The sequence below is a fragment of the Mustela nivalis genome (assembly GCF_964662115.1).
Source record: "Mustela nivalis genome assembly, chromosome: 4".
NCBI classification, from domain to species: Eukaryota; Metazoa; Chordata; class Mammalia; order Carnivora; family Mustelidae; genus Mustela; species Mustela nivalis.
The window spans coordinates 34011935-34024167 of NC_139023.1; the positions used below are offsets into that span (position 1 = coordinate 34011935).

General features: G+C 46.0%; 1 protein-coding gene across 1 annotated transcript in view; it reads left to right on the top strand.

Moving 5' to 3' along the window:
- Positions 1-3739: 3739 nt before the first annotated feature.
- RBM47 (RNA binding motif protein 47) overlaps positions 3740-12233 on the top strand; it is a 169604-nt gene continuing 161110 nt past the window's right edge. Inside the window, exons 1-2 of the mRNA XM_082728843.1 lie at positions 3740-3927; positions 4962-5132. The gene's annotated coding sequence lies outside the window, so the exon portion shown is untranslated. The remainder of the gene's footprint in view (positions 3928-4961; positions 5133-12233) is intronic.

Here is a 12233-nt window from a genome sequence, read left to right on the forward strand (position 1 = left end):
GCGTGTTACAAATTTTTTTTAAAAGATTTTATTTTTGTTTTTTTGACAGAAAGAGAGAGAGTACAAGCTGGGGAAGTGGCAGAGGGAGAAGGAGAAGCAGGGAGCTGAGCAGGGAGCCCAGCAAGGGCCTTGATCCCAGGACCCTGAGATCATGACCTGAGCCAAAGGCAGATATTTAACCAACTGAGCTACCCATGTGCCCCTATGTTACAAATTTTAATACATTTGATCTTCATACCAGCCCTAGGAGGGTAGATAGTATTGTCCTTTCCTACAGATGATGAGATTGAGACACAGATTTTCAGTGACTTGTCCAAAGTTACAAAACTAACCATTGGGAAAGCCAGAATTCAAACCCAAGCTTCCTGGCTCTACAGTCCATGCACTTATCCAAGATACAACACGGCCCTCTGCCTCAGTTTTGTGTTATTAGAAATTTTATTTTGAATTACCTGTGATTCAGGGAGCACCGTCTGTCTGCCTGTGGGATCTTGAGGCTGGACCCCTTAGGTCCTAAACTATGTCCAACCACAGCCTGGTACGAAGCTCAAACCCTCCCTACAGGGTCCTGGGTCTACAGAGAGCTCTCTGAAGCCTTAGCTAGGTTGGCTCGTCTAGCTTTGTTCCAGAAACCCGAAGAGAAAGGATTCTCTTCCCAAACCCAGGGATCACTTCTCTACCTGAGCAGCGGGTTTCGTTTTGTCTCTACAAAAACATGATCCCATTTATGCTACATAATCGGTGAGTTTGCCAAACATGACTTCCATCCCCCGAGATTCTCAGAACCGAACACGCAAACCCACAGGCTCCAAAAACTACGGGTGAGTCAATTCAACTAGAAAAGCAGAAAATATGCTAATTGGCTTGGCTGAGCCAGAGAGGGTGGAGGGAAACTAAATTTCTATTCATAAAGTCTGATTCATTTAGAAGAAGAAAAAGTCACATGCCAACGGATTGGGGGTTTGTGTTCACTGCACTGAGGAGAAGTACAGAGCCTTCATACTCGCAGGGGTGACTAAGCCTTTATTTCCCTCGGAACACAAAGAACCGCGGCTTTGCACACCCCCTCACTGTAATTAGCTCTTGCAGACGGGATGAAGAACCGAACACGAGAGGTCCTCGGCCCTGCGCCAAGCACTCAGAATTATTTATTTTATTTTGTTTAAGGACACAGAGGAGAGGACCCTGTCTAATGGCCCGTTTCTTTGGGGGTCCCTGCGTGACAGGCAATGAGGAGATAATTATGCTCTCTTCTCTTTTCAGACCAAGAGGAGGGTCCTCCCCAGAGACCCAGATTGCACATGGGCTGAGCCAGCGGTGGGCTGGGAAATGTTTAACAAGCGGCCTGGGGGCGAATTGAAGGCTGATTTGCAGTGTTTGCCCTATGTCTATAGAGTAAACACTCTCACCTTGGCTGATTTCAACTGACATTGTTGAAGGAGGAGCCAGGAAGAGAGGAGGGAGAGCACTCCTCTGTGTGCTCTGTCCACCCTCCAAACACAGGGGCTGTGAATAACCTTACAAAGAGATAATATAAAATGTAATGAGCTAGTTAGGAAACTGTAAGCTTTGTGTACCTGCTATTGCATTTTCAATGTAAGTTATTTAAGTTTCTAGCATTTACTTTAATTTTTTAAAAAAGATTTTATTTATTTATTTGAAAGAGTGAAAGCAAGAGAGATCACAGAGTTCTGGAGAGGGAGACACAAACTCACCGCTGGGCAAAGAGCCCCGTGTGGTGCTCGATCCCAGGACCCTGGCATCATGACCTGACCTGAGCCAGAGGCAGTCGCTTAACCGACTGAGCCACCCAGCTGTCCCAAGAATGTTGTCATTTAATTTTAACACTGGCTGTGTGGAGCATGTGGTCCCCAGCCGTGAGAGCCAGACAAGGCAGCTCCCACACCTGGCCAGGGCCCCGGGTTGCAGGGGTGGGTAGGGTCGGTTACAGAGGGGCTCAAATAGATCTGTCGTGTCAGAATGGAGCTCAGCCGTTCTCATCCAGGGCTGCTGCTGCCTTCTCGTTTGGTGAGAATAGTCGTGACGGCCCGCCTTGCCTCGCTGTACCCATTGACCAGAGAGATCACCTCCGTTCCTGACTTTACAAAAGAGGAAAGTAAGTCTCAGGAGAGTCACGTAACAGTGATAATTTAAGAGTTGGCACTGATTAAACTCCTACTAATACTGTATGCCAGCTGCTATGCTGGATGCATGGCAGACTGTGTCTTTGGAACCTCACAAAAGTCATATCAAAGTGCCCTTTGGTGCTGTTGGCATCATGGTTCACCAAAAAGCAGCTCCTCCTCCTCTTGACTGTGTCTTCCCCACCCGAGCCGCCTTTCATTTGTTCTTTGAGACTTAAAGACTTCTCTCTCTCTCTCTCTCTCTCTCTCTCTTTTTTTTTTAAGATTTTATTTACTTGACAGAGAGAGTGGGGGAAGCAGGCTCCCTGCTGAGCAGAGAGCCTGATACAGGACTCGATCCCAGGACCCTGAGTTCATGACCTGAGCCGAAGGCAGAGGCTTAATCCACTGAGCCACCCAGGTGCCCTGAGACTTAAACACTTCTTATAAGTTTTTGGCCATATCATTTTTGTGTACCCACCATGCCTCGCATAGAGCCTTATATACACTAGGTGCACAGTACATGTTTCCTGAATTTCAATATTGAGATATTTAAGCTCCAGACCCAAATATGCTGCTTGAAGTCTTGGAAAACACTGTCTCAGTATTCCTTACCATTGCCAAAAAGGTTTTTGGAACTATTTGGGTAGTAAAATATACATAGTCTAAAATTTACCGTTTTAACCGTTTTAAAATGTATAATCCTGTGACGTTAAATGCACCCACAACACTGTGTAACTTTCACCATTATCCGTTTTAGAACTATTTAAAATAGACACCCACAATAGCTTTTAATTTTTTTTTGTTTATTGAATAACATATGCATATGACAAAAATGTACACAGTCTGTGAAAGTTTGCAGGACAAAGAAAGTCTCCCCTCTCTAAACCCCATAGCCCTCCATTTCTCCTTCTCTAGAGGCAATGAGTAACCATTTCTGTACATTTTTGTATGGAAGTAAAGCATGAACCCTAGAGCCAGACTGGGTTGGAATCCTGGCTCTACCACTCACCAGCTGTGTGACCTTGGGCGAGTCATTTAACTTGAGTCTCTGTAAAATGGAGATACTGATAGTTTCCCAGCGTTCTTGTAAGGATTCGTGAATTTTTATGTTAAAAGGGCTTAGAATTGGGCATCTACAAAGTACTATTTAATTCTTAGGAATACTACTCTGGGTTTATTATCTTCCCATATACAAGTGATGTTCCAGGCTATATGTGTCAAAAATCAGCGTGGGAGCACTGAAGGGTGAAGTATGGAATGAGGCTGCATTTTCTGACCAGAACACCCCGTATGGGGAGTAGGAGACCCACGTTCTCCTGTGTCACTGGGTAAGCTTTGAAGCCTTCAGATTCTACCTCCCCGGGCTTTTGTTTTCTCACGTGTGGAATGAGAACATTTAGCAGATGAGTTGTGGGGTCCCTTTCACGTTTAATGTTCTATATCCATCTCTAAAAGCTTTGAAAAGCTCCAGCACTCTCTCAGGGAGCTGAAGAAGGAATTAGTCAGAAGGGAGGCGAGTTCCTCAGGCATCGATACCTCAAGTGGGACCGAGACTCCCAGGTCAACCGTGCCACCTGCTTGATTCGTCTGGTTTCCCACATCCTCTTTTAAAGGAGCTGTGCACCGTCCCTCTTCGAGAAGTTTCGATCTCAAGTTAACATGCTCTGTTTCAAAAGGCCAGAGGCATTCTTTGTTGGCCTTGGTGACTCACAGGGACAGGTTGCCCCCTATTATATTCGGACTGCCATCCAGAATTACTGCACTGATAGATGACGGAGTCTTCTGCTTGGTTTTTTAAAAGGTAAAATTTACCGGTTGGTAATCTGTGGTTACTTTCTGGTGTGCTTGAGCCAGATGGCACTTTCAGTGACAAAACTGTATAGCACAAAGAGGTTTCACTGTGTTCTAAATCTTCTCTGCGCTGTTTCTCAGATATCAACATTTCTGCTCAAGTGAACTGTTTTTCTGAGCCCTGAAACTTAGACACAATGAGAACAGAAGAGGGATGGTCCCAGGGTCTGATTAGCCCAGAGTCATCATTTAGACTGCTTTTGTATTAGACATTCAAATAAGATTATATGAATTTCGGGGCACTTGGGTGGCTCAGTGGGTTAAGCCTCTGCCTTCGGCTCAGCTCATGATCCCAGGATCCTGGGATCGAGTCCCACATCGGGCTGTCTGCTCAGCAGGGAGCCTGCTTCCCCCTCTCTCTCTGCCTACTTGTGATCTCTTTCTGTCAAATAAAGAAATAAAATCTTTTTTAAAAAAGGGTTATACAAATTTCTGTTTGGATACTCACTTTGACTGTGAACATGTAAAAATTGACCATTACTGTTGTCATTACTACTGCTTTATTATTTTTTTAAAGATTTTATTTATTTATTTGTCAGAGATCACAAGCAGGCAGAGAGGCAGGCAGATAACAATTGATAACAAATATTGATAACAAATGTTATTGATAACAAATATACACTTGTATATTGCCATTTGCAAAGTATATTTTAAATATCACCTTAGTCGGTCTATATTATTATCCTCTGGGGAAGTTTGGGAGGGTAGAGAAGAGAATAAGCTTCAGAGTTTTACCAAACTGGGTTGGAATCCCAGCTCTGCTCTTAGATTCGGTTAGACTCCATGTCGTGCCTATAAATCAGGGATAGCAATACCAATTTTTTAATACAGTATAAAGTGGGTGTATTTGGAGACATAATACAGACAGCCGAGTTCAGTTCCTGGCACAAACACCCAATAAATGATAGCTATTACTATTGTTGTTTAAATTAGTCTCCTTTATCAAAAAATATTTAAATATATATATATATATTTTAATTTTAGAGAGAGAGAAGAAGAGAGGATGAGTGGAAGCGGCAAAGGGAAAGGGAGAGAGAATCTCAAGCAGACTCTGTGTTGAGTGCAAAGCCCATCTCGGGGCTCAATCTGATGACCTTGAGATCATGACCTATGCTGAAACGAGGAGCTGGACACTTAACAGACTGCGCCGCCCAGGTACCCCCAAGATTTTATTTTTAAGTAATCTCTACACCAATCATGGAGCTTGGATTCATAGCCCTGAGACCAGGAGTTGCATGTTTTACTGACTGAACCAACCAGGTGCCCCTAGACTCCTTTTCTATTCGAGGCTATTGAGGCTCAAAAAGATGACCGTTCATCTTTTCAGTCACAGCTTTTATGATGGAGATGATGACATCTTCATCATTAAGAGGCTTGACTCAAGGCTGTTTAGGTCACTAGTGATAAAGCCATGACTGAATCGTAGGTCTTCTAGATGTAAAACCCACCTGTGTCCTTTCCACAGTGAGACACCGACATTCAGAAAGACCCTTCTCCTGCACGACAAGTGCCTAGCTTAGTTATTTGACTTGTTGAACAGATCTGTGTTGGGGTTCTGTTGTTGTTGTTGTGGCTTTGTTTTTTTCCTCTTTTTCTGAGTCCGTTTTGATAGTGCCCCCCCAACCCCTCTTTCTCTTTCATTTCGTAGAACCCAAATAAGGAATTGGAAATGAAGAGTAATAAAACAGTCCTTCGATTGGTTTCTGACTCATCATCCCATCTCCAAACAGCTCTAATTACATTCAGTGATCTACCACCTCAAAAGCCTCTGAACGTTCCCAGAGAGGTCTTTGGAGCTGGATGTTCTCTTCTGGGTCACCTAGCACGGCCCCGCCAGGCAAGCAGAGCAGAGTACACAGGGAAGGTTAACTCCGGGGCTTTCAGACTCATGAAGGAGCCCCAACTGCAGTCCACAGGTCCTGAATTCCAACCCAGGCTTCTTTTCTTCTTCATTTTGCTCTTCAAGGAGACTTCTCTCCTCTCTCCCCTTGTCCTCGAACTAAGTCCATTATCTTCCTAATCCTGTATGATGGACTCCAGGATCATTTTAAACATCAGCGGTTTACACAATTGTGACATTGGAGACACAGCGGTCATAAGACTAAAAAGGTTTCTTTGGAAATCACGCTGTCAAGATGGGAGTCTCCTCCCAAAGGTTTTGTTCTGGTCTTAGGGTGTAACAAGAGGCTATCTCGTGACAAAACTAAGCCTTCCTGCTTGGGGCTGAATTGAAAGTAGGGCAGTATTTGCCAATCCCGTGGTATTTCTGTGTCTCCCTTTGGTCCTCACCAACACTAGGAAGGGTGAAAATTTAAATCCCATGCCTTGTAGGCTTCCTCCCTCCTTCCTTTCTTTGGAAGCCAAACACTCTCCTAAACCCAAATTTGGAGATTTTCCAAAAAGTTAGGCCTCTTTAAACTTGATCCTCTGAAAGATCCTTTCCCTTCTTTCTCCCACAGTGGCAGTGCCTACCTCACAGCACACACAAAGGCAATGACTTTGCATGCGCAAGGAGGGGGAGAAAAGTTGCGGGGGCGATTCTGAGTTACAGCTCCTGACAATTCTGAGCACATGACCTAACCCAGACAGCAGTGGTCGTCCTTGGGTTTTGAACTGGGTGTGAATTATTTTTACATGCTTCTTGGCATTGAGACCTAGATTTCTTTCCTTACCGTTGGAGAGACCTTGGACAAGTCATTTAACCGCTCTGAGCTTCTGTTTTCCCATCTGCAGAATGGCAAGAGTGATAGCGCAAGGTTATTGAGGTCAAGTTTATGATGATCCTGGTACTGATATAATAACAGTTCAAATGTCTCCGATGTGAAAAATAAGCTAAGTGCCACCTGCCTGGCCCATGACAGCCCTTAGGCACTGCAGATACCCCTTCCCTCCCTGCCTCCTGGGTCCTCTACTGCCCTTTTCTCATTCTTGCTCCCCTTCCTCCTCTCCTCTTCGAATCCTCCTCAGTTCTTCCCTGATTTCCACGTACAACATGGCGGAACACGGGCTCATTTTCCTGTGCCAACTCCCATTTCTTACACTTGAGGCTGCTCAGTTCATTTCCATTTCCGCTCAGCAGGAAAGACCCAACTTTACTTCTCGTGGCTTTGGAATCTGTGTTTCTGTTTGTTTGTTCGAAGCCCCACATCCCAGGGGATCAGCCTGCCCCTTCCAACCTTGCTACGCCTTCAGATGGGTCAGGTCTTCCTTGGCAGTGAGGTTTTAAAATAACCCTGCTGGCAAAGCACAGAGAGTCAGCTGAAACCAGCCTTCCCCGACGACCGGCTCTCTGCTCCACCAACAGTTTTGGATTCCTCCCTAGGATTAGATCTCCTTTTGGACTATTCATTCAGCCCCCAGCTAACCACAGGGCAGGCTTTTACCCTGTGATAAAACACACATACACACACACACATAAAAACAACAAAGATAGCAGCTGTCTTTGGGACTGAAGGCATCTTAGAATTGCCCCGGGCTTATCTGAGGCCATTTTTAGGTGGCCCTTGCCCCAGCCCTCCGGCTTCCCAGGCTCTGGTTTTTCACACCCTTGGAATTTACTCCACGGATTCCTAATGGCCTGGGCCAGTCGGCTTGGAGACCTGCCCTGCATTGAAAGGGAGCCCCTTCTTGGCAATAAGATCATAACCAGAGTAAGTACTTTGGGAGGGGCAGTGAAAGGTTCCTAGCCTCCCTCTCGAGACACAGTAAGAATGCCCTTTACCCAGAAGTGCTGGGTCAGGAACGTGGCTTCCAACATCTTGCTGTGTACACAAGGATAAGAGCCAGAAAGCCACAGGAGAAGGGTCACGTACTCATTCATCAGATATCTGTTGGGCATCTTCTTTGTACAATGTGCTCTGCAAGGGCCTGAGCAGACTAAGGAGAAAGTTGTGGTTCCTAGTAAACGAAGTCAGATGTACCTACACAGAAGGACAATGCTGTGAGATGCGCGTCGTAAAAGAGGTCTGTGTAAAGGGTTGGGGATCTCAGGGGAAGGAGCCCCTCACGCTGTACGAAGTGGCTGGGAAATGGCATCCCAGAAGGGGCGACTGTCTGGCAGAACATTTAAGAATGCAGAGCTCAGCCGACTGGCGACAGTGGTCCAAGGGCTGAGATGGGGAGGAGACTGAAGACACTGTTTGGTATCCATCTGTCCATAGGCCCTTAGACCAGGACTTGAATGCAATAGCTAATCTGGGAGATGATTCCAGAAAACAGCGATAAGGGAATGGGGAATGCAACGAGGGATGGAAGAAACGTTATCAAGATGGTTGCCATTGTGAGTCATTGGAGCTCAGTCCTTTTGGGTAGCTCTGGAATTCAGTGTAGCGTAAAGCCTGTCTCAGAGTTATGTCAAGCGAAGGCAAGGAAGCTGAGATGGAAGGAGTGGTTTCCAGCAACACGTCCACTTGCCTGCCTAGGGCGCAGCACAGACAGAGAGATGCAGGTGTCCGCAGTGACGTTGTATGGACAGGTAAATGTGGCCTGATGCAAATGAGGCCCCCAGAGCATCTGCTAGAGGGGACCAAAGGCTTATGAAAGGAAGGTCATGACTTATGGATCATTCAGCGAAGAGATGAAACTGAAAGGAAAGTGGGAGTCAAACTGTATGCCTTGTAGGGTGGTAGGGAGTGGGTGTTGGATCTTTATTCCATAGAGGACGGGACTCGCAGAGGGATCTGGGCAGCCGAGTGCTCTGACAGATGAGCCACGTGCCCCGTCAGTAGGACAGGTTGAGGATAGGAAGGCAAAAGCAGGGTCCTTATGCTAAGGTAATGATTAGTGGTGCACATCTAAGCTGACACACCCAGACCCTCAGTCTATGGCTGTGGCTTCACGCACCACCCAGAGTCCAACAACTAGTACGGGGTCCAGCCCATGGCAGAGTCTCAAAGTATTTGATTGATGGGCCACTCCATTGCTTTCTACTCACAGTTCCCCCCAGAGCTGTTCACTGTGCTTGTGGCAGGATTGTCCTTGGTCCAAAAGACGCCAGATTGGAAGTGTGCGTTTTGAAAGGGGACTGGAAAGGTGGTGAGGATGGGGTGCTCTGAGGTATTTTGGAACTCCTTCCCTATTAAGCCCAGAGCTGGTCACACAAGATGCTTCCTTCTAATTTTTGCTGCTCCCGCAAGGCCTCGGTGGAACTCTGCCTAATTGTCACTTCCATGGAAGACATTTTGCCACGGTTCCAGTATCATCGCAGGAGGATGGACTTTCCCTCTGGCTTTGGCCATCTAAGGGGTGTAGGCCCTGCTTTCTGCCCAGATCTGACAGCAGCTGCTACTGTTTGCCAACCAGAGAAAGAGGCTATGGTTGTCATTCAACAAGAGGATGGTTCTCTGAAGAGGCTGTGTGACCTTTTCAGAAAATCCCCATGGAAAGGGGAAGTGTCCTGATGGTAAACAAGGAAAATAGAAAGCGTTCAGTTGCCAAACGAATTTCTGGAATGGTGCTCCACACCCAGTGATGCTGGCCCAGATCTTAAGGTAGAAGAGACTTTATAGGATCCCCCCATCACAGAATTCATAAAGAACTTCTGGAGGTCCCATTCAATCCATCTGCCTGCTGTAGGTACAACCAAACTGAACTCATGGAACCATTGTCCTTCAAACATTTTGGTAAAGGAGATTCTGGATCTTTTCCCATTAAGGGTTTAAGAAACATTTTATGGGTAAGAAGCCCTTTGAAGAAGTAATAGAACCTATGACCTGAAAACTCATTTCATAGCTGAGAAAAATGAAACGGAGCCAGTAATAAAACTGTCCGGTGACCCCCTCGTTTGGAAACGTCCTTTAGTTCCTCATGGGGTATTTCTTTCTTTTTTCTTTTTTTTTTTTTTAAAGATTTTATTTATTTATTTGACAGAGAGAGATCACAAGTAGGCAGAGAGAGAGAGAGAGAGGAGGAGGAAGCAGGCTCCCTGCTGAGCAGAGAGCCCGACGCGGGACTCGATCCCAGGACCCTGAGATCATGACCTGAGCCGAAGGCAGCGGCTTAACCCACTGAGCCACCCAGGTGCCCCCTCACGGGGTATTTCTTGAGGGCCTGCCATGAGGACCTCAAAGTAGAACTGGGAAGCATAGCTCGACAAGACAGTTTCTGCACACTGAGGACGAGGCTCATAATCCTCGTAGAAGAGAAATATTTGCATTTAATTAACTGTAACTAAATACCACCAGCGTTATAATGAAGACGTGTTCAAATACACCTAGAAGTCTTACCATTGGGTCTTTTCTTTGTTTTTTAAAAAATTGGTTGCTAATATTTATAACAGATTGCACAAGTGTCTATTTACTTGTACCTCCTGCCTCCACTCTTCGTGTCTTTTAAGAAATATATTCCCTTAGACACACATTTAATGAGAATTGTGTAAATCCCTGAATTTTATTGTAAAAACAGAGCACAGATATTCCTATCTCAAATTTGCCGTGCCGGGCTGTTTTTTGTCTAAAGAGTTCAAAGGAGCTGAGCGGAGGTCCATTTACCTCTCTACATGCCTACAACCTTAGAAACACGGCCCCTGTGCTGTTTAAAAAAAAAAAAAAAATTTTTTTTTGCTACTTGTCCAGATTTGTTGTTAAAAAAAAAAAAAAAACCAACCCACAATGTAATAATATGAATGGAGGAGTAATGTGGGTCACTGGCCCATGGGGCTGGTTGTCAATGCCAAAATAATCAGTTGAGGTTAGAATGTGATTTTATCTGAGCAATATGTGTCAGTGAGACTGGTACTCACCAGTCTAAAAAAGAAAAAATACACGAGTCTTACCAAAGTTAAGGAAGGAGATACTACCAAGAAGATAGCTTTTAGAACAGTAAAACATAAGAGAGAAAACGCTGCTAGGTACAGAGAGGTAAATGTGTGTGAGTTTCACTAACTCCACCATTCCTGTCTTGCATGACTCTACATTCAAGAATTGAACGGAGGGTGTAGGTCAGTGAGGCATTGCAGGAAGAATCCACTTAGGTTCAATATTAAATCTCCTTCTACTCTCCTATTATATAGTCAGCAATGACCTAGTTTCAACTGTCCATCCCATAGCTGGAAAACTGTGGAGCATGGGTTCCAATGGACTCGTGAGATGGCCCAGCCTCCTACCTGCAGAACTCCAGCTCTCTCTGCCAATCCCAGTTTTGACTGATGGCCGCAGGAAACTAGAAACCTTGCAAATGGTGGCCTCCTCTTCCTCTCACCATCAGCCACTCCCTTTTTCCTTACCACATTCATTGGGTCATCAGATTCTCTCAGTTCTATTTATTCAACATTTCAGGCAGGTTCAACGGCTGTCAATGGAGCTTATAGGAGGAAGGGATCTCCTATATGCAATTCAGCGCTGACCCAGTTGTTGGCCGTGTAGGCACTCAGCTGGACCTGGGGCTATGACTTCCAGAGGGACACTGCCGAGCTGGCCTGCCAGGGACACTACTGTGTGTGCCACCCTCAGGAAGGTGGGGAATCAGAAAACCATCACCTGTCCTGGGGAATTCAGGGACACACTAACTTTTGTTGCACCTAGAGCTGCCTCTGCCATGTTTGCCACAGAGCTGCGGATGTTTGCTAGTTCCATATTGAAAAAAATAGGTGCCCTTTACCCTTTGCTCTAGCTACAAAGCCAGAGCAGCAAAGGAGTCTGGGAAATGTGGTGTTTCGCTTTCCAGCCTCTCAGTCCAGGAAGGCGCACTGGGAGGAGAGTGGGCTGAGATAACCCACAGTATCTACCACACGATGTGTATTTCTTGAACAGCCATAGCCCTGTGGACCTTGTCATCGCTTACCTGAGCCACTGTAGTCTTCTCATTCCTAGTCTCTGCTTTCAAGGTGTCCCCCCTTCAATCCATGCTCTGTGTTGCACTTGAGTTTTCTTTCTAAAACCCACCAGCGACCATGTCAATTTCCTGCTCAAAATCTTGTCACCCAGACAAAAAGCCATTCTCCTTTTGGGACGCCTGGGTGGCTCAGTTGGTTAAGCAGCTGCCTTCGGCTCAGGTCATGATCCCGGCGTCCTGGGATCGAGTCCCGCATCGGGCTCCTTGCTCGGCGGGGAGCCTGCTTCTCCCTCTGCCTCTGCCTGCCATTCTATCTGCCTGTGCTCGCTCTCTCCCCCTCTCTCTCTCTGATAAATAAATAAAATCTTAAAAAAAAAAAAAAAGCCATTCTCCTTTCAAGTCTTTTAACCCTCTGGCCCCAAGCCCCCCTGCCGGCTACAGACTCCTTCTCCCTCTCCGCACCCCCAGGCTTCAGTCACACCAGAT